This window comes from Theobroma cacao, chromosome 9 (assembly GCF_000208745.1).
Source record: "Theobroma cacao cultivar B97-61/B2 chromosome 9, Criollo_cocoa_genome_V2, whole genome shotgun sequence".
Classification (NCBI taxonomy): Eukaryota; Viridiplantae; Streptophyta; class Magnoliopsida; order Malvales; family Malvaceae; genus Theobroma; species Theobroma cacao.
Window position 1 is genome coordinate 19,580,659 of NC_030858.1, and position 26,297 is coordinate 19,606,955.

Sequence of the window (26,297 nt, forward strand, 5' to 3'; positions counted from 1 at the left end):
CCCCTAGTTAGTGAAAATTCCGATTTGACTCCAAATTGATCCTCAAACTCCAAATTACCATTTTAAGTCATCCATGAACTGTGAAACTCTTAATCTCACCTTAAAATTCCTATTTGATCTAGTTCGAGGATTAAATAAACTTTGTTGTACCTCTAGGTACAATACCGACTTTTGTAAATTTTTCGAGACTCTCCTAGCATGCAATCATGCTATCATCACATGTAAGTCATGAATAGTATTTTATAAGGTCGGGCTTTACAAATGAGTACATCTACCAAACTTGACTTAGATGAAAAAGGAAAAGATGTAGATCAAAAGCTCTATAGAGGTATGATCGACTCTCTTCTTTACTTAACATCAAGTATACTAGATATTCAGTTTAGTGTGTGCTTGTGTGATAGATTCCAGTCACAACCTAAAGAATCACACCAAACAGCTGTTAAGAGAATTTTTAGATACCTCATAGATACTCAAGAACTAGGAATATGGTACTCTAGAAACTCAACTCTTAGCTTAGTTGGATATTCAGATGCTGACTTTGCTGGGAGCAGAACTGATAGGAAAAACACTAGTGGAACATGCCAATTTCTAGGAAAGATGCTTGTGTCTTGGTCCAGCAAGAAGCAAAACTTAGTAGCACTGTCTACAGCAGAGGCTGAATATGTTTCATTAGGTAGCTGTTGTGCACAAATCCTTTGGATCAAGCAACAATTAAAAGACTATGGAATAGCTATGCATAATGTACCGATATACTGTGATAATACAAATGCAATCAACATATCAAAAATCCTGTACAACATTCTAGGACAAAGCATAATTAAAGTAGACACCATTTTATTAGAGACCATGTAGTGAAAAATGACATTAAAATAGATTTTGTGAATACTCTACATCAATTAGTAGACATTTTTACCAAACCACTGAGTGAAGATAGATTTTGTGAGATTAGGAGAAATTTGGAGATGGTTAATGTGAAGGAATTATAAGAAAATCTTTGACTCTCACATTGAAAACAGAATGCATTCAGTCGACTAAGGAATTCTTAGTCAACTAAGAGTGGCCTGACGTCCTTAAATAATAAGACTCAGTGAGTTTAATGAAATATGAGTAAATTGTGGTAAAAATTTGATTTACCGGGTGTAAAGAGGAATAAAACAGAGTTGCCAAAGGTAAATAATCAAAATTTTAGAAAGAGATTTAAAAATATAAAGAAATAAATGTAGGGCAGTTCTTAAAGGAATATGAGAAGTTTTCTGAGCAATAACTGCTGCCAACCTCTTTTTCCTTCTCCTTTGCAACCTGTTGCTCTAAAAACAAAAAACTAAATCTTCTTAGTTGCCTCTAAAACCAACTCAGATCTTCAAAATTTTCTAGAACCAAAATGGCTAGAACATCTTAGAGTAAAGAAGTATTAGAGAAGAAGAAAGGAAAAAGGCCAATGGAGGAAGAAACTGGAATAAAAAGTCAAAAGAAGAAACAGAAAATTGTGCCTGCCTCAGTGAAGGAAATAGCTGAGAAACTAAGAAAAAACAAGCAGAGAATACATAAGAAGAAAGATACAGAACTCTCACTCTAAAAAGGTATCAGTTCCTCTTCTTCTTCGAAATTTAGAAATAAGCTGCATGAATATAGATTCAAGAGTTTAGAAAATGCACCAATCTCTTGCGAAAAGTTTATTGATTGGAAAAGTTTTAAGGAAAAAGTAGAAATCCAAACTAGCCTATCTGAGTACTTTGATGAGGTGAAACTTAAAGGTTACAACACCTTTAAGAATAAGTCATATAGTCCAAGTCTAGTTAAAGAATTTTACTCTGGCATTGCTTTGAAAGAAAAGGAATTAATAGATTCTGATGACTATGTAGAAGATGGCTTGAATGTCTATTTGAATGGAAAAGAGTTTGTTGTGACTACTGGAGATTTAGGGAACATGCTGAAATTAGAGGGTGAAGTAGGTGAATTTGAACTTCCAGAAAAATATGATCCGTCCTCACTGTTGGAGATCATCATTGGAAGGAAAGAAAAATACTCCTCTAAAAGTAATTCAGGTTTAATAATCAATCCACAGATTAGGATATTGCATTACTTCATTGCAGCAAATATTTAAGAGAGGAGTGAAAGTCTTAGCTATATCAGCCTCCAGGATCTTTGGTTGATAGAGCATGCTTTGAATGAAGTGTCTCTAAATCTGGGGAGATTTATGATTGAGAAAATGAGAAGTGCTTGCAGACTTGATAAGGTAAATCTACCATATGGGAATGTGATTACATCCCTTATGCAGAAGAAAGGAATATGAGCTAAACGGTATGATATGGACTTGGTAAAAACCAGAGACCAAGCCATTTATTATGACAGCTTAGTTAAGATGGGGTATGTGCTTGATGGAGAGAAGTTTATCAAAACTTCCAAAACTGGCCCAAGAAAAGATCACAGTCTGCCTGCTCAACCTGAGAAAGCTCCTTTCAAATTTTCGAATGAGATGATTTTTAATTTGCTTATGAGGATTGATGGTAAGCTGACTGACCAAGGAGTGAAGCTACAAAAAATGGAAGATAAAATCACTAAGTTGGAAAACAAGCTGAAGGAGATAGAAATCATGGCGTCTAAACCTGTGGCTGCAGACAGTTCTGCCATATCAAGCACTACACTTGCACAGTAAGGTGCTGAAGGTTCAGCAGAGAAGTCTGCAAGTTCTGGCACTTAAGCTGAAGGCTCTACCTATAGGTTTGCCAGTCCTATTCTGTAAACTGAGGACTCCCCACAAGGAGTTGAACAGCCAGCCAAATCACCCTCCCTTGAACCTCAAAGTAAAAATGACTCAAAATAATGGACTGAAGTAGCTTGTACAAAAACTAAGAAACATCAGGCCTTTTCTCCAAATTCAGAGGAAGTTTCCATTATGGACATTTTTCATCAAATGGTCAGAGAGGAACAAGCTAAAAAAGACATTGTAAGACAACAACTCAGAAGGATGGTGCAAATGTAAGAAAAGGAAAGAAACCTGCTTCAACTCCCAAACTAAAGGCAAAAACAGGGAAACCAAAAGCCACCACAGCACCACCAATTAAGGCAAAACAACCAACTAAAGGAAGAAAGACTATGGCAACCAAGACAGCCTTTCTTAAAAGAAGTCAGCCTCTTCTCCTCATAATCTAGTTCATGTTTCAGACAAATCTTATCCAGAATCCTCTCCTAGAAAGTCATCTCCTCTCCGAGAACCCTTTCCGTTTCCTCTTAACCCTTTCTATGGAACTAAATCCTCACCCTCTGCTTCATCCGATGAGTAAAATCCCCCTTCTTTGATGCTAACAAAAAGGGAAAGAAGTATGGTACCAGGGGAGCAAGAACCATGAACTAGAGAATAATGTTTAAAAACAAAAAAATGTTAGGGTAGAGGAACCAAGAACCTAGGAAAGGAGCAGAACCAAGGGTGCATGAAATTAGAGAAATTAGAGATAGAAAGTAAAACTAGTCTAGGGGCATTTTCAAAATACTTTTTAATCAACTGTTATTTATGCCTTGGTGGCACTTAAGCACTCAGCTCTAATTTTTTTTATTTATGTGGATGTATGTGAAACATGAATGCTAATATGTTTATGATATTTAATTGCTGTAAACTAAAGTGTGCTGATGTTTTGATATTTTGACTGTCATAAACAAAATCTGCTGCTAATATGCTAATATGGATTTACATGCTGAATAGATGATGTTTATATAATGTCTGATGAGAATAAGTTATAGATGAAGCATATAGCATATCAATTGAAATGAGACACAATCTTAAATCAATTTACTGTTGACAGCTGCTGGAACATAGATAAAAATTTGTCAAAACTTGCAATTGAAAAATTCTGGATGTAAATCACTCTACATTGATGCACATATGTATACTCTAAATGTACAATGACATTTTCTATGTGACAAGAATAAAATTGGCTGAAACAAAATAAGCAAAATATGCACACACTAAGGGGGAGCTTATACTTAGGGGGAGCAATCCTCAATTCCTGCAGAAAACTAAAAAGAATTTAAAATGACACTATGCTGTTAATCAAGGAGTGTTTTGTCATCATCAAAAAGGGGGAGATTGTTGGCTCCATTAGTTTTTGATGATAATAAAACATTTCCATTTTTTTGTGTCTAATTCCTTTACTTGAGTGTGTAGGAAATTAATATATGAAATTAATTTCTTAAATCTTCAAAGAGTATTCTTGAAAGAAAAAAAGAGAGATAAAATCAACAAAATGTAATTGAATAGCAAGGAGGAAGCTTATTGGTGAAACAAAGAAGAACATTGGTTGACCAAATTTCAAATTGGAGGAATGGCGGGCTGAAGAAGTTTGAGAAACAGAACCAACTTAGTCAACCAAGTTAGTCGACTAAGTGCCCTCTGCCAGAATCTGCAAACCAGAAACAGAATCAACTTAGTCAACCAAGTTAGTCGACTAAGAGCTCTCTGTTTACAATTTGAACTAGAGCACTACAAGATAGATTAACGGCTAGAACTCATCCTCAATTGTTTCCAACGGATATAAACTACCAAACTGCATCATAGTTGCATCTCCAAGTATAAAAAGGTCTTCCAACAATGAGAAACAAGTTTTTTAAAGCCTTGAAGGAGATTTGAGCTTTAGAAAAAAGAAAAACTAGAAAAGCTTCACTGCACTTGTCTGCACTTAAACGCCTACTCTTTGTCATTTTATTTAGCACTCAATCTTGTACCAATCAGATCAACTTATGATCATAGGTACTTTCTTTAACTTTTCTTTTTGTATACTTAGAGTGAGGAAGTCACTTTAAGGGGTTGTTCAAGCTTGGGAAAGCTTGAATGTTATAGGTTGTGGTTGAGCCTTGGAAAACCACTTTGGGTTTTAGCTGCTCGTGAAAAACTAGTGTAAAGGTTTTAGCTGAGCCTGCGAAAAGCCATTGTAAAAGCTTGGTGAAAGCTTGTGAATTTCACCAGATTCTTAGTAAATCGTTGGAAAAATCCTTGGTTGGATAATCAAGGTAGTGGATGTAGGTCTTGGACCGAACCACTCTAAATTGTTGTGCACCTTATACTCTGTTTTTACTTTCTTAAGTTTTGGAAATTAGTTCCACATCTTGTCAAGAGCCAAATTGTGCTATTCACCCCCCTTTAGCACATATTAACTGGACCAACAATTAAGATAATTCAAGTTTATTAACCATGCAATCATTTCACCATAGATTCATGGTTTCCTTCTTGAATGATTTACAATTACAAGAAATAGTCTAAATTAATATTTAATATTGGTTGTCCAATTGCAAATCTTATGTTGCGAATCCTCATAACCTTCCAATGACAAAAAGTGAAATTACTGTTTAATCTTTTACGTCAATTTTGTCCTTTAGTCTTAAATTTCATCCAATTGGTGATCCAATACTCTAGATGTAATCTTTTGAGTATTAATATGTGATGAGTAGCTAATTCATCAATCCACTAGGCCCATATTAATCACCAATATTTCTAAAATCATTAAAGTGATGTTAATGTTATGAACTCCACTTTTGGATACATGTTCCTTAATTCCTTGATTATAATCCCAACATATGGAATCTAGATCAACGTTATATGATGATCATGCCATGACCTATCAAAGGTTATAAAGAGACAAAACACAAGTTCATTATCCATTAGGATTATGGTTCTACCATAAGTGGATGCATAGGTGTGAGATTAAGGCTTAAGTAATGGTCAAACTTAAACTTGATTCTCACATGATTCTAGTTCAAATTATAGTGTCATTACTTAAAGTTAGCTACATTGCTGATTTGAGACTCATCATTCATTATGTACAATGAACACTTGAATAAAGACTTAAATGAGGTGTTGAAAGAGAGTAATGATCTTGCAACATTTCTCAAGTATGTGAATGATTTTTAGAGTCTTCTCCTTGTTTAAAAGGACTTGGAAACTTTTTTTTATAGTCCTTTTATCAATTAGAGTTGTTGGAATCTAAATGAGGCAGAAAATAGCCATTAGGAGCATTATATGCTGGTCTGCCACGACTTTGGGATCGAGCTTGGTGTTTGTGGATGTTGATCTTGATTTGAATTTCTTATTTGATTTACACTTCAGGATCGAGCTTTTAAATGTTGATGTCAATCCTAGCTCCAACTGTTTAAATTGTTTCTGTCTAACTTTTTCAAGGAATTAGCTTTGGAGTGTGAAGGTTTATTCTCCAAACATCCAGTAGCTTTACTTCTTTTTTGCTTCTTTTTAGGAATGAGGTTTCCTTGTTAGATGTTGTTCCTCTAATATTCCAGTACCCTTCTTGCATTTTGTCTTAGAATCTAGCTATATATCATGGGAGGTTGATTCTAAAAGCTTTTAGTAGCTTTTTGCTTCATTTTGTGTGCCTAGAATTGAGCTTCTCTATTAGGGATGTCGATATGCAATTGTCAGAACCTATGTTTGCTCTCTATTTCTCTCTAAGATTATCATGAGGAGGTCGATCCTCATAGCTAAAACTTGATATTTTGAAAGATTTTAATTTCTTTTGAGTGCCAAAGACTTGTCAAGTGTTTTCTAAGACATTAGGGAGTTACTCAAGTACTTGTGTGCAAATCTTGATCAACTCAATTTTGTCAAATCAAAACATAATCAATTTTAAAGCTAACATATCTTTCTCATTGTTGTAATGCCATAACCACTTCATTAACAATCCCCTATTTTTAACTTTTAAATCCACAATGCTCAAACCTCATTCTTTTTCTTTTCTACAAACATTCTCCCATTTCACATACTGTATGCCTATTTTATTTTTAGAATTCGTCCACAAGAACTTCTTTTGAATTTTTTCTAGCTTGTTTTTCACTCCGAACGACATTTTAAACAAGGGCATAAAGAAAATTGGTGAACTTTTTTTTAGAATTAGGCAATTTATTGCTAATTGCCATAAAGAAAACTATAGACTTTTATGATTACAAAAAAGAAAATGTAAATAAAATACAAAGAAAGAAACCCGGAACTCTTATATCTTGGATTTAGGGATATCTGTAACACGAAAAATAACACTTGAATATTGGTCCCAATAACCAAGCCATATTTGCCAACACCACGTCTTGCCATGCACGAACATTACAACAATCAACCTTAAGAGCAGTTTAGGACATTTTTGCTTGTTCGAATCTAGACAAAAATGTCACACCACATATTCACACACACATTTGCTATATCATAGCATGTCTTTATCTTAACACACAAATGCCAACACATATTCCAACTCTCACATCACACTCTCAAATCGCACCTAATCAGTATTGAAATGAAATACAAAATTAATTCCAATTCAAACTAATACTTAGCACTTCAGATAGAACTTTTAAAAATTGAAATTTAAAAGTCCCATTCATCTGCATCCATAGACCTAATCCATTTACTATCCATATCCCAACATCAACTTAATCTCTTCTTTTACCATGATAAGTTGAATACTTCTAGTAGAACTCCATCGTAATGCCAAACATCCTTCTAACTTAACAAATTTCAAGTAGATCAATGTCTCTTAATATACCATCATTAGTAAGACCATCAGCTTTCGTATTTGTTTCATGCCAATTATGCGAAATCTTTCAATGCTTTATTTTATCTTGCAATTGTTCCATACCTATGATTAGCTGTCTATAGTTCCATGGAGCATCATCATGATTATTAGAGCCAAGTATTACATTAGTAGAATCACTTTCAATCCAACACTTCAAATTGTAATTATTAAAATTGTTAACATTGAAATATTTTATGTTTTAATCTGACAAAATTGCATGATATCTCAATTTTAATGACAAGCATTTGAAATTGTCAAAATCATGTTTGAAAAGCTATTCATACTTAGAAAACATCACGAAGCTTTCAAACATGAGTATTTAGGTTGAGAAAACATAGAGCAAACATGCCTTAATTTGATATTTAATCACAAAGAAAAAGCAAGAATGATATAGTTGAAGTTGAGTGCTAAACTGATAAGGAATCTTGAAGAAACAAGGCTACAATCGATCCTAGAGCAAGGCCAATCAATCTAAAGATAGAATGGATGAGAAAATCATGAAGAATCAAGTTCCAGTCAATCTTTGAGGAGGTATAGTTGATCCTATGATAGAATGGGTGCGAACAGACAATAAAACTTGAAAAAGAGATAGCCATAGTCGATCTTATAAGAGGAATAGTCATTCCTTGCACAATGAACAATGAAAAATTAAATTTCAAGGAGTATGCGATCCTCTTCGAGCTTTAGTCAATCTTCAAAGGTAGAACATCAAAGTTACATGCTCTCGAGAAGTGGATTGAGTAAAAGAGCTTATACTTGACTATGAAAGCCCTAATTCAAAATTTTTGAAGAGCATAGTCAATTCTAAGAGCCTTGTAGTTGATTCTTAAGCTCAGCAGCGGCTAAATCTAAATTCAAACTTGTGTCTAATGGATCCAAATCTCCTTGTAAGTATAAAAGGCCACTTTTGACTTATTTTGAAGTAAAAGAATACCAATACAAAAACCATAGAGAAAAACTTCCATATCCTTATAGCTTTCTAGACATCACTTTAGTCTTCCTTCAAGCATTCAAAGCCATATAAGCTCATTCACTTGCAAATCTTTTAGCTGATATTTGTGAGATTATTTATTCTTTTTGTACATAAAAAACTTAAACCTTTAGCATCCAACCTTTGTGAGGCTAATCTTTGCTATCACTCTTTTGTACACATATTTGTAAAGGTTCTAATTTAACCTTGAAAATTAGTGAGGGTTATCGCTTGATCCCATGAAATAGCAAGTGTGAGGGTTATCACTTGATCCAATGAAAAGGCAAGTGTAAATGTTATCTCTTGATCGCATTAAAAAGTCGGTGTAAGGGTTATTGCTTGATCCCATGAAAAAGTCACTGTGAAGGTTATCGCTTAATCCTATTAAAAAGTAAGAATTCCTTTAGTGTATTTGAAACTCCTTGGTGAGCCAAGGGAGAAGACGTAGGCATTTGTTAAAGTCAAACCTTTATAAAATGCTTGTGTCTTGATTTATTTTTATGTCTTACGATTTATTATTGATATTTGCTTTAAAGAAAAATCACTTGCTTTGTTTTTGAAACAAGAAGAAAATTTCTTTTTAACAAGGGTTATCTTTCATTGAGCTTGCAAAGAAAACGTTTAAAATACCAATTCATCCTTTTTTTTATATTTATTATATTGAGCTTACTACACTAACAGTTAGTATCAGAGTGAAGGCTCAATTTGCAAGTCTAAAAGTCTTAAGTGATCTGTTGTAGTCGCTCAAATCATAAAAAATGGAGGTTACGACAATCGTACTTGGTTAAAGGCAATCAATCCAAAGGTCATCTCTCTTTGTAGGTACTAACTACCCTTATTGGAAAAACCACATAGAAATGTTTATACAATCTTTGAACCTAGATGTTTGGAATGTTATATTAAATGGTCCACATGTACCATACAAGAAGATAAATGGCAAATTAGTCATTAAAACTAGGAGAGAATAGAATGATAGATACAAGAAATTGATTCTAATCAATTGTAAAGCCTATAATTCTTTCCTTTGTGCCTTAGGTGCTAGTGAGTTTAACAAAATTTTTGTGTGAAAATGCTAAGCAAATGTGGGATACTTTAGAGACCACATATGAGGGCACAAATCGAGTTTTGGAATCAAAGATTGGGTTGCTTACTTATGACTATGAACTTTTTAGGATGAAAGACGGTGAATCAATTATTGAGATGTTTGGAAGATTCACCAACATTATAGGATGTCTAAGGCTTTAGGGAAATAATTTCCCAATGCTAAACTTATGAAGAAAATTCTTTATAACTTAGCAAAATATTTGAGACTAAAGTTACTGCTATAGAAGAAGTTAGGAACCTTAATGATTTTAAGTTAGAAGAGCTAGTAGGATCTTTACTCACCTATGAGATGACATTGAAACATAAAAATGAGTTAGAGGAGTCTAAAGGAAGATACTAAGAGAAAGGGAATAACCCTTAAGTCCATAATAGAGGAAGAAGAGAAAAGTATAAAGAGTGAAAATGAAAGTGATGAAGACATGGCTATGTTAGCTACAAAGTTTGATAGGTTGATGAAGCAAAACTTTAAAAATAAGAGACCTACAAGGAGGAATGTGCCTAAGGAAGAGCATACAAAAGATCACTTGATATGCTATTGTTGTAAAAATGCCCCATCATACCAAACATGAATGCCTTAACAAGAGAACAATTCAAGAAACTTAAAGAAGAAGGTAATGATTGCCACTTAAAGTAATTGTGATGATTCACAAGATGAGGAGAATGACAAAATTGCAACCCTTACTTCATGGCACACAACAACTACAAGGAGGAGCTTACATGTTTAAAGTTAGGAGCACAACAAGTAGCAAAATGGTACCTTGATAATGGATGCTCTAGACATATGATCGATAGTAAAGAATCATTGAAAGAGTTGAGATCAAAGAAAGGAGGTAATGTAACTTTTGGTGATGACTCTAAAGGTCACGTTGAAGGTATAAGTACAATTAGTAAGAATTCCTCTTCTCAAATTGAAAATGTCTTGTTTGTTAATGGTCTCAAGCATTATTTGTTGAGTGTGAGTCAATTATGTGATAAGGGTCTTAGAGTTATTTTTGAAGCATTAACATGCCATGTTGTAGATGTTAGAACAAATAAAATTCTTTTTGTTGTTCATAGGCAAGCAACAACTTATGTTGTTTATTTTGGATGACTTGCCCTCAAATAATATTTGTTTCATGGCTAAGAGGAATGAGGATACTTGGCTGTGGCATAGGAAATTTGGACATGTTAGCATGAACACATTTTCAAAACTACCATTTTTAAACCTAGTTGTAGGACTTCCCAAGTTAAAATTTAAAAATGATAAACTTTGGGATGCTTATGCTAAAGGAAAATATAGGAGAAACTCATTTAAACCTAAGAAAGATAGAACCACCATTAGGGCATTACAACTTCTTCATGTTGATATTTTTGGCCTAACTAAGACTAGTAGTTTAGGTGGAAAGAGCTACGAATAGTTATTATAAATGACTATACTAGGTTTACTTAGGTTTATTTTCTTGTACATAAAGATGAAGCTTTAAGACTCTTTACATCATTGTGTAAGAGAGTTGAGAATGAGAAAGTGTATGCTATCTCAAATGTTAGAAGTGACCATGACAAAGAATTTGAAAATTTAGACTTTGAGCAACTTTGTGATAAGCATGGTTATGACCATAACATTTCAGCCTCTAGAACTCCACAACAAAATAGTGTAGCGATAACTCTATTATATAGAGTTATTTTGTCACATTTTGGGAGTTTAAGTAGCTAAGTCTTTGAGATTTTAGGATCAGAATTAAGTATTTTAGTTGTTTTTCTTAATTAAGTTCAATGCATGTTGAGTAGTTTAATTTAAGATATTTTAGTTTCATTTTATGTTAAATTGCTTTAAGTACTTTAAGTTTAGTTATTGCTAATCTCTTTTATTGCTTTTGTAAGAAATTTGATTTAAATACTTTATTTGGTGATAATTCGTGCAAGCATGGTGATAGTTTAGTTTGTACATATTGCAGTATTTCTACCATAACTCTTACTAAAGAAGTCTAATTGGCATGATTTTTAAGCCATTGGAAAGCTAAGAGATAGGGCTACAACTTTCATGTTCACTATTTCATCCATTTAGGTTCAGATTAAGGTTAAAATTTCATTAAAAGAGGCTAGACTATTGTAGTTTCTGCACAAGGCAGCATGAGAAAATAAAGGTCACAACCTTGGAGAGAAGGAGGCTACGGCACCCTTGATGCCAAAATGCCATACAAGAACTAGGGAACACAAGACTGCGGCACTGGTGAAGCAAGCCCACGGCACCCGAGAAGAGCAAGGCACCATTCATTCACTTGAGATTAGGGCGTTGTGACGCCTAATGAGGAAGGTCATGGTGTTGGGTTCAGATATTCAGGCTTTCCTTTTCTGAATTTTGGCAAAATTGGGCTTTTTTTGGAGGTTTTTAAAAATCAACTTTAAGGCAATCAAAGAGAAGTTGTTTATGATGTTTTCTCTAAAGAAAGTGATTGTAAAACAATCAAGAAAGTAAGAAAGATTATGCAAGATTGAAGATTGAAAATCTAACAAAACTTTAATTTTTGTTCTTTTTTTTTATTTTTTGTTTTCTTTGAATTGCTACAATGGTTAAATTTCTTTAGATTATGTTTTTATCTTTTATGAATTAATTTACTTTTTCAATGATTATGATTGAACTCAACATGTAGTTTAAATACTTTATATCTTTTGCTTATTTTCAACGAAATCTGAGTTATTTATTCCAATTCTGTGCTTAAAGTTTTTAATTGCTTGATCACCAATTAAATTGATTTGGATATCCAAATACAACTTGATGAAGGGAGTTTAGATTAGGTCATGAATGAAATAACATGTGTTCAAATTCACATAGATGATTTACGGGTTTGATTAACATATAGGATAGACATATATCTATGTGTCACATGTAGCCAAGATTAGAGCATAAACTTAATGAATTTTCTTTAGTTGAATTTACATAGACATATAGTAAATTAATTGGGAGAGATCTCCATTGAAGTAAGTTTAGAGAGAAAAAAAGGATTTAGATGAAGTGTTGAGGGATATCATAATCCTAAGCTTTTAATCAATTGTTTTCTAGTAAAATTTATTATTCAACTATTAATTTTAGTTTGTTAGTTTAATTTTAATTTAATTGATCTTTTAATTTTGATTATTTGGATAAAATTAGTTTGTTACAATTTTAATACTTAGCTTAAGTTGGTGCAATTCCTTGTGGGATTCAAATAACTCTAGGATATAGAGTTATTTGGTCTTAATTTTGGAGATTAAGTTACTATGTTCTTGAGTTTCATTTTAGATTTTAGTTGTTTTTATTTATTTATTTAATTTTAGTTAATTATATTGGGTTAATTGATTTAGATTAATTTAGGCTAAGTTAGATGTTAAATTGCTCAAGTATTGCTGCTATTGATTAAATTGTGCTTTGAAGTACTTTTAATTGGAGTAGGAGAATGCATTTTAGGTGCAGACTTTCTCTATACATGTTGAGGTATTTCGAGAATATCTCATGTTAAAGAAGTCTAAATGACATGGTTCTTGAACCATTGGAAAGCTAAGAGGTAGGGCTACAACTTGCATGTTTATCACTTTTAAATGTTATACCTAAAAAGGGGCCAAATATCATGTCAAAATGAATACATTGCAATAGGACCTGATTGCTTAAGTCAGACGCCTCAATGCCGCGGCCATTAAGGGACTAGTGCCATGGCACTCCAAGTACTCAACTCTGCCTTTGTTTTTAATATGATTGGTTCCACGGTGCCCAAGCACTCATGTTGATAGCACCGAAAAAGAAAGTTAAAAAAATTTACCTTTAAAGAGTTTATTAGGGGGGGGGGATGGAAGACTTTTGGGACACTTGAACTTTTACTTGGATGCAATTAAGAGCCTATCTAAGCATCCTTTCAAAGCATGCTTCATAAGCAAAAAAGAGAGAATTAAGAGACAAATAAGCATGAGGTTTTTGAAGAAAAATAGGCATTGAAGCTAGAAAGAAAGTGGGAATCCAAAAAAGAATTGCAAATTGTCAATCGTCAAATCACTAGAGTTTTTTTTCTTCTTTTGTTTTCTTTTTACTTTCTTGTTTAGTTTTATTGTTTATACTTTTTGGATGATGTTTTTAGACATTATGGTTAACTAAGTTTTTAATCTAGAATCGTAATAAAACCTAATGCGTACTCTGAGTTTTTAATATTCTTTATTACTTATGATTGATAACGTTTGGGTTGTTTATTCCAATCTTATTCTTAATACTTCTAATTGCCTGGCCATCAATTAGATTGATTTGGAAACCTAAACGTAACTAGAAAAGGGAGTTTAATGTAGGTATGGATGAAATAGCATATGATCAATATCAATTGCATGAGATGATTGATTTGATTTGCATGTAGGGTAAGAATACACTTACAAGCCATTTGTAGCCATGATTAGACTTAGTACTTAATGAGTCTTTCATAATTTCAATTTGCTTAGGAATATAGTAAATTGGTTAAGTTAGATATTTTTATAAGAACATCAAAAGAAACTTATAAAAGATTTAGAACTCTGGGTTAACAATTCAAACTTATTGAGTAAATAAAGGAAGAATAAAAGAAATTGAGATGAAACATTAAGGGGATACTGTGGTTCTAGGCTTTTGATTTATTGATTTTAATTAGTTTATTTGCAAGTTTTATTTTAGCTTAGTTTAGTTTTAGTTCTTTAATTTTCTTCAATTCGTTTGAATAAAATTAAGGTGTGACAAGTTTAGTACTTAACAATTAGGAATTAAAGCAAACTCTTTGTGAGACCTTGACCCTTATTGACCCGTAACTAGCAGTAGATGCGATAACACGAACTAGGGGTAATTTTGTCATTTCTCCTAGTTAGCCCCTGAAATTTGTTTTCTAATGTTATTAAGGTCCAAGTAGGCCTAAGGAATGAATGGATGAGGATAAGATAATGAAGAAGATAGAAATATCGATAATTTTCTCGGTAGGGGTAAAATGGTCATTTTACATCTCGGGTTGAAATTTTTAAGTTTTCATGAACCCGAGTATTTCTAAACCCTTATGGACCTTGCCTCAGTGTTAAAGAAGTAAAAAGATTGCATAAAAGTAATGGAAAAAACAAAATGACATAGTTAAGGGCATTTGGTAATTTTGCTAGAAATGGATAAAATTAAGCCATAAAAATCTAAGTTTCTAGGATGTTCTTCAAATTTCCAGCACTTCTTCTTCTTCTCCTTCCTCTCCCATGTTCTCTCACCCCCCCCCCCCCCCCATGGAAGCTTGCCTTGAATTTTCATATATTTTCTTGAGTTAACCCCGTTTTTTCATGTTTTTGTGTACCCTTTCCCAAAGTTCTTTGTGCTTTTCTACTTTCTCACCATAAAAACCCTCAAAAACCTTTCCTTATTACACTCTCTCACTAGCTGGACGTTCTAGAGAGAGAAAGTGAGATTTTCATGATAGTTTGAAAGCTTTTGGGAAAGAAATTCAATTACAAAGCTACCAAGGTGAGTAGTGAAATTGAGTTGATATTTTTTAAGTTGTTGAGAATGGCTAGTGGCTAGATCGGTGAGTGTTTTGTCGTTGAGGTGGGTTATTCATTGTAGTGTGACTAGAATAGTGTAAATATATAGTCACTTGATGGTAGATGGAAGCTAGTTAAAAACAACTAGCAGAACATGATTTAGTGGATACCTTTTAGAAATATAATTATGCAAATCGGGTTGGTTGTGATGTTGTTATGATGATAGGTCCCAATGAGGCCCCATAGTTCCATTTGGACCATTAGTGGAGGTTGGAGTCGAGTAAAGATTTAACAGATACCGGTGATGAACTTGCACAAAAATGTTTTGGGATTAAGGCACATGTGGTTGATTGAGACATTTTAATTATTTTTCTATAAAATGCATGGGAACAAGCCTTTAGTGAAATGTTTTTAGTGATGTGGAACATGATTGTGATGAATCTCTATACCTTTATATGATGCTGATGTGTATATAAAAATATATGATATGTATTGCTAACTAATTTTGTGTAATTGATGTAACCGTGCATGTGCGCAGTGGGTAGTGCATATGCCAATTGAATGACGATGTTGTGACAACTACAACTATGCATATGCGGAGTGGGCAGTGCATATGTCGGTCAAATGATGATGTTGTGACACTTACAACTGTGCATGTGCAGAGTGGGCAGTGCACATGCCGGTAATGATGTGCGTGTGGGGAGTGCATGTTGGTTGAGGGAGGTGGTGGTATTCGTGTTTATATATATATATATATACATGCATAGTAGAAAGTTTATGATTATAGTACGTGATTGTAATGTATGTGGAATCTTGCATGTTGAATAGTGAAAGTTGTCAAGTATTTTTAAATTGATGTTTATTGCAGCAAGGAATTTGGCTATAGCGAAAATGGATTCTCGCTGCAGCCAGAAACTCTCAGGTGGTGGTGTATTTTTGTCACTTTGATAGAGATTTTGACCACCTTCTGCTCAGAACTAGGCAAAATGATAAACACTAAAGTCGTAGCCCTCCCTCTTAGCTTTCTAATGAGTCAACAAGCATGTCAATTGGACTTCGGTAGTGGGAGATATGCTTGAAAAACCAAAACATATGCAAATGGAGAATGCCTTTTGCTGCAGCGAGAAACGTGTTGTCACATTGCTACCTTGCTCGGTTTTTGATATAATTTTTCTTCACTCTTTTATCTTCATGACTGAGCATGGGTCTTTGCAACACTAAGAGTTTATTTACCAATATTTGAAACACGAGGTTTAGGGAAGAAATTAAACTAAACTGCATTGTTTTCAAAACAAGTGCATCATGATTTTTAAATTTTCCTTATCAATTGCTTGTTCCCTTCCTATGTTCACTCACTTAGTTCATACTCACAGTTTTCAACTTCATGTTTTCAAGCAAAGAGGCAGTTGGAACCTAGGTCAAGGTGTCCACATGGACTCGTCTCTTTGTTAGGTATCTCGGCATTCAATAGCTGTACCTTCGCCAAGGTCGCTCCGCTAGAAATCGAGTGTCTTTATGCTTTATATATATAGATAAACGAAATGTAAAATTTTAAGATACTTGTCTTAGACAATATAAATGTATATATATACTTTGAATGGTAATGCCATTATGAGTTGGCGATGGTTAGCACCATTTTGGGGTAATATATATATATATACATGCGAATATTTGATCATGGTAGAATATCATTCAAGTACTTACAGTTGAGATCATGAAATGTGACTTTAGGAATACTCAATAGATTGATGAACAGGTTATATAAATAGGCTTGCTTTGACTTAGTGGCTATGCTCATTGAGTCCATGCGCCGGTCACAGCTCGGAATTTGGGTTGTGACACTCTCTATAGGAATGGTACTTTACTTTATCACTATATTATTTGTTTGCGATACAGGCACGTGCATGAGAAAATCAACAAGTTTTTGGCACCATTGTCGAGAAATTTGATATTTTATTCTTTTTTGTTAATATTAATACCAAGCATCCTTAATCTTACTTAAAACTTTTTCTTTAATTTTAGGTACTTTTGGTCATTTTATGTGAAAAGCCCAAAATTTGGAAGTTACTCTTTTTGATCTAGAAATGGAAAAGACTTTTCGAAAACTTTAGAGGAAAAATGAACCAGTTTCTACTCAAAGCAGAACAATGGCTGATCAAGAAGGGGAAAAGACCAAGTTTTTAAGGGAATATGCTATCCCATTGGTACAAGGTCTCCATCATAGCATTTAAAGATCTCTTATTCAAGCCAACAACTTTGAAATTAAGCTAGCAATAATTTAGAAGATTAAGACTTTTGTTGAGTTTGAGGTTCACTTAATAATGATTTTAATGGTCATGTTGTGAATTTCTTAGAAATTTGTGACACATTTAAGGCTAATGGTGTTAGTGATGATGCCATAAGATTGAGGCTTTTCCATTTCTCAGTGAGAGATAAAGCAAAGAGTTGGTTAAATTCACTTGCTGTTGATTATATTAGTACTTGAGATGATTTAGCTCAGAAATTCTCAACAAAATTTTTTCCACCAACTAAGACAACTAAAATGTTGAATGATATCACCTCCATTACATAATTTGATTCTGAATCACTGTATGAGGCTTGAGAGAGGTATAAGGATTTGTTAAGAAGATGTCCTCACCATGGGTTACCTAAATGGCTACAAGTTAAGGCTTTTTATAATGGCTTGCTAGGACCTATTACAACCATCATTGATGCTGTAATTGGAGGTGGAAATTATGAGTAAATCCATTGATGAGGCTTATGATTTACTTGAGGAGATGGCTTCCAATATTACCAGTGGCCATTTAAAAGATTGGGTGTAAGAAAAATTGCTGGTATCCATGAGCTTGATGCAATTAATGCTTTGACTGCATGATTGGCTTCTCTCACCAAGAAAATTGACAATTTGAGTGTTAATGCAATTTAGAGCCCTTTTGTGGCTTGTGATTTATGTGGGGAAGGACAGTTTAGTGGCCATTGTCTTATTTACATTGAAACAGCCCATTATGTTGGAAATAGGCAGCTATAAAATAATCCTTATTCCAACACATATAATTCGGGGTGGAGGAATCATCCTAATTTGTCTTGGATCAAAAAACAAGCATCTTTATCATCTCCTAAGCCAAATTTTCCTTTAAGATTTCCACCACAACCTTAAGCTCCTATGTTAGAGAACAAGGCAACAATGAAAGAGATTTTAATGCAATATATGACAAAGATTAATTTTCTCATTCAAAGTTAGGCGGCAACATCCTAAAATCTTGAGACACAAGTGGGTCAACTTGCTAGTGCCATCAATAACAAGCCTCAAGGAGCTTTACCTAGTGACATTGAACCTAATCCAAGAAAAGAAGGTAAGGAGCATTGCAATGCAATTGCACTCAGAAGTGGAAAAGAGCAAAGTGGAAAAATGGTAAATAGTAGTAATTTTAAATTTGAGAATTTGGGTAAGTCTATTGGAAAAGAAATTTAAATTGATATTGAAAAAGATGTCATGGTTGAAAATTCTAGTGAAAAATGAAGTGTAGAAAATTCATAATTCAAACCTGCACCCACACCCCCACCACCTTTTCCTCAACATTTTCAGAAACAAAAATTTGACAAACAATTGCAAAGATTTCTTGAGGTGTTCAAAAAGTTTCACATTAATATTCCTTTTGTTGAAGCTTTGAAACAAATGCCAAGTTATGTTAAATTCTTGAAAGACATTCTAATCAAAAAAAGGAAATTGGAAGACTTTGAGATAGTTGCAGTTGCTGAGAAGTGTAGTGCCATTGTTCAGAATAAGCTTCCACCAAAGCTTAAGGATCTAGGGAGTTGTTTTATTCCTTGCACTACTGGTAGTTTTAAAATTTCTAAAGCTTTGTGTGATTTTGGAGCTAATGTTTCAATAATACCTTTGTTTATTGCTAGGAAACTTAGACTTAATGAGATACAACCTACTACAGTCTCTTTGCAATTAGCAGACAAAACAATCAGGTACCCTATTAAGATTATAGAGAATGTCTTGGTTAAAGTTGGGAAGTTTTACATTCAAATGGACTTCATTCTGCTTGAGATGGAAGATAAGGTTGAAATTCTTCTTATTTTGGGATAACCATTCTTAGCTATAGTATAGGCTGTAACGACTTTCTCCCTGATCATTACTGACGTCCGAGACTTGTGATTGAACCCGTCAAATCCCGAACAAGCTTAGTTGAGATTCCTGTTACTTAGTTTGGATGTTTTAATGCGTATACGAGTCGACTTGTAATAATACTGCTAATTACTTAAGTCGAATAAAAGGTTGTCATTAAGACATAACGACTAAATAACCATTGTCCAATTCTAGTAAATTTTAAGACAAATTCAAACACACTTAATATTCTTTACACAAACGTAAGGTTTTAGCAATACATCACAGATAAACTAATAATTTTTACAAGTTTAATTGTTTTACACAACACGACCCCTATGTAGTGGAGCGACTTGGAGTGGAAGTCTAAGAGATGCCATTACCTACGTCATGGCAAATTAAAATAATGCCAGGGCAATACACTTGAGCTGATCACTTATCTACAAAAGGAAAATAAAAGGGGTGAGTCTCATAGACTTAGTGATCATCGACTTAGTGAGTAAGGCGTAGATGGGAAACAAGCTAAGGACAGAAGATTTGAACATAAAAAATATAAGAGTACATGTAAACAATTTAGCTCAAAAGGGAGATTTGTGCCTTACATGTAAAACCAAGAATTTTAACGCAAGATAATCGTTTAAATCAAGTATCGAAACCAATACAAGTAAAGATTTCTACCATCGAAATCATTTATCAACTTTACCTAAAGCGAATTAGTATAATCCCTCTTACTCACTTTACAATAGCGGGACACTACATCGTTATTGATTCAGGCGCGTATCTAGCTAATTCTATTTGCCAATCGCCCGTTACTTCCTTCGACAAGCCATCATAGCACACTTTCCTTACTTATACACTCTCTAACAACCATTCAAACCCAATACATTTAATTATACTCGAATACGGGCAGCACATCAATCAATAAATCCTTAACCTAATTCATAGTTTTCATCAACAATATTCATAATCATTTAACATACAATCTACATACTTTTAACCAACCAAAGCCAACACAACAAAATGTAGTCACATTGCATGCTTACCTCTCGATTTTAGCTTGAATTCCACATATAGTTGACCATTTCCTCACATCTTCGGTCACCATTGCTGCCACAAGCATAGACAATTAATACACATCTCATTTCCCTTCTCTACTTGTGATTTCAAGACTAAAACACTTACCCATTGCTTATCTAGCACAAAATCACCATGCATTCCAAGATCTACCTACATGCATGCACCCGGTTCTTGAATCCTTGAAGATTCTTGCTACCACAAGCAAAATTTCACATTATAATCGGTTCAAGAAGCATGCGTTCAAACAAAATGATAAGTTTTACCTTCCTCACCTTGGGATCTTTAAGTTAAACCACCAAGGTCTCTTTAAACTTCAATAATGGCATGTGTAGGGAGGAAAACCTCTCGACTTTTCTCCAACTCCTCTAAAGCCGAGCCTTCCTTTTAGCTCTCCTTTTTTCTCCTTTCTCCTTTGTCCTTTCTTTTTTTCTCTTTTCTTCTTTCTTTCAAGTCGATTCTCTTTCTTTCTTTCCTCTCAACTTTTCCTTTCTTCTCAAGTGGAAACTTCACAGAGCCATTTCCTCTCTATTTCCCTTTCAAATGGGTGGACCTATGAAGGCAAACCCACTTGTTTCCTTTTTCTTTGGTATGGGTAGATATCACAAGAAAATGAGTTTGAAATGGTCTTGTGAAAGCCTTCTTTTCCTTTCTTTTTCTTTCATGGGCGGATTGCCCAAGGCTTGGCAACTTTTGGATTTTCTTTACATGTCATGCCATTCAATTCTTCACTTGGTTATTAACACCACTTTCCATTGGTGGCTTGTGCATGCAAGGTTTCCTTGTGCACTCTTTTGTCCCTTAATTAAATTACCTTGCCCATGCATTGATTCACATGGTATTCTTTTTGGTTTATTTCATTTGCATTTCCTTTTATGCACCACCTTATTCCTCCAATCACATTTCATGCACAAGGTTCACTTTATATTTTATTTGGTCATTTATTAAACCATTCAAGTCACATGCATCCCACATCTTTCTTTCTTCATTTGGCCACCTAATGTGTCAATCTCATTACATGCACATAAACTTAGTCTTATTCTTCTTTTTACTTCACATGGTGGGAGGTCCCACATATTCTCCACTAACTTCTCCTTTTTGCATGCTATAATTTACATGTAATAGTTAATTCACATGCATATCTCATTATGCCACATAATCTGACTTCCTTTCGTTAGTTAATTTCCATTTAACTCCAAATATGGAAATTGCACATAAGTCCTCAAACTTTTCCTTATTTCCCATGTGCCCTTCCAAACTTTTCATCCTTTACAATTTGGTCCTTCCAACATTTATTTAATTCTAATTTCCTTGTATTTTCCTTCCTTTACACATGTACAAATAAGATATAAAATTTGCACTTCACCAAGGTGTCACCATAATATTTAAATATATACTTACTCGCTCTCGCTCTATTAAATAAAGGCATGCGGGCCCCATTAACGTCATTTTTCTTCAAAATTCTTTCTTACTTCTTCTACCCCACTTAGATTAGTTATATAATCCTCTTCCATGACTAGTCTCTATAGTAAATAAAATATTAATATTTTAATATTATTTTATTAATAAAATATTATTTTATTTCAAAATATTCTTTTCACCCATTACAGCTCTTGGGCACTTAAATTTATGTCAATTGACCCTTCGTCTCATCGATAAGGTCTTATTGGCTTCTATATGAGGGTACGGGGTGTTACAGTTTCCCCCATTTAAAACAAATTCGTCCTCGAATTTAAATAGAGTGGGTTGGTAAGCCTTACCTTAGTCTTGAATGAGGTGTGGGTGTTCCTTCTTCATTTCTTCTTCAGGTTCTAGGTTGCCTCTTCCATTAATCGATTTTGCCATAAGATCTTTACTGAGGCAACTTCTTTAGAGCGTAGTTGCTTCACTTAACGATCCAATATTGCTACCGGTTGCTCTTCAAAAGTTAATCATCCAATGAAACCAAATCATAATGTATAACATGTTTCGGGTCCTTAATGTACTTTCTCAACATAGACACATGAAAAGTGGGATTCACACAAGCTAGCTCCATCAACAAAGCTAGTTGATATGCTGTTAACCTAATTCGTTCTAAGATCTTGAAAGGTCCAATATATCTTAGACTCAACTTCCCTTTCTTTTCGAATCTTTTACTTCGTTTTAGTGGGGATACCCTTCAAAAACACAAAATCTCCCACCTGGAACTCCAAAGGATGATGCCTATTATCTGAATAAGACTTTTGTCTACTCTGTGCCTACTTTAGTCATTCACTCACCAAACTCACCACATCAGTTGCTTTTTGCACTAAATCAGGACCTAACAGTTTTCTTTCTCCCACTTCAAACCATCCAATAGGTGATTTGCAGTTCTATCCGTATAAAGCTTCAAAAGGAGCCATTTCAATACTAGCTTGGTAGCTATTGTTTTATGCGAATTCTGCCAAAGATAATTGTTGATTCCACGTGGCTTCCAAATCCAACACTATTGACCTTAGCATGATTTCAAGTGTTTGTATCACTCACTCTAACTTATCATCCGTTTGAGGATGATATGCAGTACTGAAGTTTAAACGAGTGCCTAAAGCTTCATGTAAACTTCTCCAAAACTTATTAGTAAACTGTGGCCCTCGATCAAATACTATGGTCACAAGAACTCCATGCAATCGTACGATACAGTCAATGTAAACCTTGGCATATTTAGCTGACCCATAGCTAGTCTTTACCAAAATAAAGTGAGCAGATTTTGTCAACCGATCTACTATTACCCAAATCGAATCATATCCCCCTCTGGCACATGGTAATCTAGTCACGAAATCCATAGCCACATGTTCCCATTTCCATTTAGGAATTGGCAAGGGTTGTAGTAAACTTGGGGGTTTCCCATGTTCAGCCTTAACTTGTTGACAATTTAAGCACTTGGCTACATATTCAGCTACATCTTGCTTCATGCCTGGCTACCAATAAACCATCTTTAAATCATGATACATATTAGTGGCTCCTAGATGTACACAGTAGGCAGTAATTTGAGCTTCCTCCAAAATCTTTTCTCTCAAATTGTCTCGATCTGGCACATACGTTTGGAATTCATCCTTCAGCAATCCATCATCTCTATACACAAATCGCTAATCTCGCTCTTCAAATCTCAAGATTCTCATCACAAATTCATCTTGATCCTAGGCATTGCGAATTCGATCCAAGATCATTGGTCGTACTTGAAAAGAGCAATAAAGGCACTGTGCCCACCAATATCGATCTTGATCCCCATACTGCCTAAGCTTTGCCATCCATGTACTATACTTCTTCGTTCAGCAGACAAATGTGCCAAACTCCCTATAGACTTCTGACTCAAAGCATCATCTACCATGTTCGCCTTACCAGGGTGATATTAAAGGGTACAATCGTAATCCTTGAGCAATTCCATCCATCGACGTTGCCTTAAATTAAGATCACGTTGTTGAAATATATACTTTAAACTCTTGTGGTCAGTATAAATTTCAAAGCTTTCTCCGTATAAATAATGATGCCAAATCTTTAATGTGAATATTATTGCTGTCATCTCCAAGTCATGAGTTGGATAGTTTTGCTTGTGCCTGTTGAGTTGCCTTGAAGCGTACACAATAACTCTACCATGTTGCATCAGCACACATCCCAATCCAACTCTTGATGGATCACAATACACAACATAACCTCTTGGACCATTTGGTAAACTTAAGACTGGTACCGAAATCAAACACTCTTTTAGTCTTAAGAAACTATCTTCACATTCATCAGTCCATTCAAACTTAGCTCTCTTTCATGTTAACTTCATCAATGGTGTTGCGATTTTCGAGAAATCTTGCACAAATCGAAGATAATACCCGACCAATCCCAGAAAACTTCGAACCTCGGTAACTGTACTCAGCCTTAACCAAGTTTGAATTTATGCAATCTTCTATGGATCACACTAATCCATTCCTTCGATATCACATGTTTGAGAAAGCTAACACTCTATAACCAAAAAGCTCACTTAGAGAGCTTTACATACATTTCATGTTCTTGAAGCGTCTGCAACACCATTCTTAAATGTTGTGCATGTTCTTCGGGGCTTCGAGAATACATCAGGATGTCATTGATAAACACCAGCACAAATTTATCCAAATAGGCCTAGAACACTCTATTCATTAAATCCATGAAAGTGGCGAGAGCATTAGTTAAACCAAAGGACAATACCAAAAACTCAAAATGCCCGTACCTCGTATGGAATGCAGTCTTTGGTATATCTTCTTCTCGAATTCTTAACTGATGATACCCAGAGCGTAAATCAATTTTTGAAAAATATCACGCCCTTGCAGTTGATTGAATAAATCATCGATCTTGGGAAGTGGGTATTTATTCTTAATAGTCACACTATTCAACTTTCGAAAATCGACACATAACCTCAAGCTTCCATACTTTTTCTTTACAAATAATACCAGAGCTCCCCAGGGTAAAGTACTTGGATGAATGAATCCCTTTTCCCGTAACTCTTGCAATTGTTCTTGCAGTACTCACATTTCTGCTGGTGCCATTCAGTAAGAAACTTTGGATATTGGTTTCATGCTAGGAATCAAATTAATGCAAAACTTAACTTCCTTTTCTGGGGGCAACCCTGGCAATTCTTCGAATAACACATCTTTAAATTCATCAACTATTGGCACCATTTTAATAACCAAAACCCTTTCCTCCATTAACACATCTTCCTTGGCTGCTACTCATGCTAAATAATTTTGTTCGATTTCCACCCTAGTGACTCATGCCAATATTCCTTTATTGCACGGACTCCTATGTCCATAAATAATAAAAGGGACTTCTTCGGGAAACTTAAATTCTACATATTTGTAGTGACAATCAACATTTGGCATAACAATCATACAACTAATCCATTCCCAATATTGCATCAAATCCCAATGTCATTAATAACACCAAATCCACCAATGTCTCATGATGATTAATTTAAACTACACAAAACTTATAGACAAACTCCACCGTATAAATTTCTTCTAAGGGAGTGGTCACTACCAAGGGGTCTAACATTATTTCACAAGATCTATTCAATTTTGACACAAAATTCATGGAAACAAAAGAATGGGTAGCTCTAAGATCAAATAAGATTAATGCTTCAAAACCACGAATTAAAAAAGTACTTGTCACCACATCATTAAAAGCAGGCACATCTTGTGGACCCATGGCAAATACTTTCGCTTGTCCTTCTCTGGAAGTACCCTGTGACACTAACTCAGTAGGTCAAGATTGGGAAGTAAAAGCTATTCCTTTGCCTTTATCGGGTCGACCTCTCCTAGCTGGAGGTGAAATTGCAGATGCTACCACGGATGCTGGTTATACATACCCATGACTAGTTCCTTATGATCTCCCATCATAGGGGCAGTCTCTTCGCATATGTCCTGCTTGAGCACAATTAAAACATACATCATACAATTGAGCACATGGCCCCACATGCATAGTTCCACAACATACACAATAAGGACCCCTTTGACCCATCTGTCGACTATTAGGGCTAGTCATTTCATTACCAGGTCCTCGACGATTACTTGTTCTAGAAAAATTTCCATGACAAGGTGGACTACTAAACTGGGGATTTCTCCTCGACCCTTGAGACCTAGTTGACACTTGCCCTCTATTTTGAATAGTATCCTTTCGACCAGGCCAACTTGACCTTTCAAAGGTTGTTTCTCAACTAGTATTTCTTTGACTAGACTACCCTTCAATTTTAGTATTTCTCGTACTTTGACGAAGTGCTCTTGCCTCCATACTATGAACCTCTATTAACCGAGCACAATCCACTACATCAGAATATGAATCAAACCTCTACAATGCAACAGCTCTAAATAAATACTTAGACAGTCCAGCTACAAATCGATTCACTCTTATTTCTTCAAAAGACACAAGGTATGGGGTGTATCTAGATGATTGCGTAAACTGTACATCATACTTAGATACCATCATCTCGGGTGTCTGCTTCAAGGCCTCAAACTCC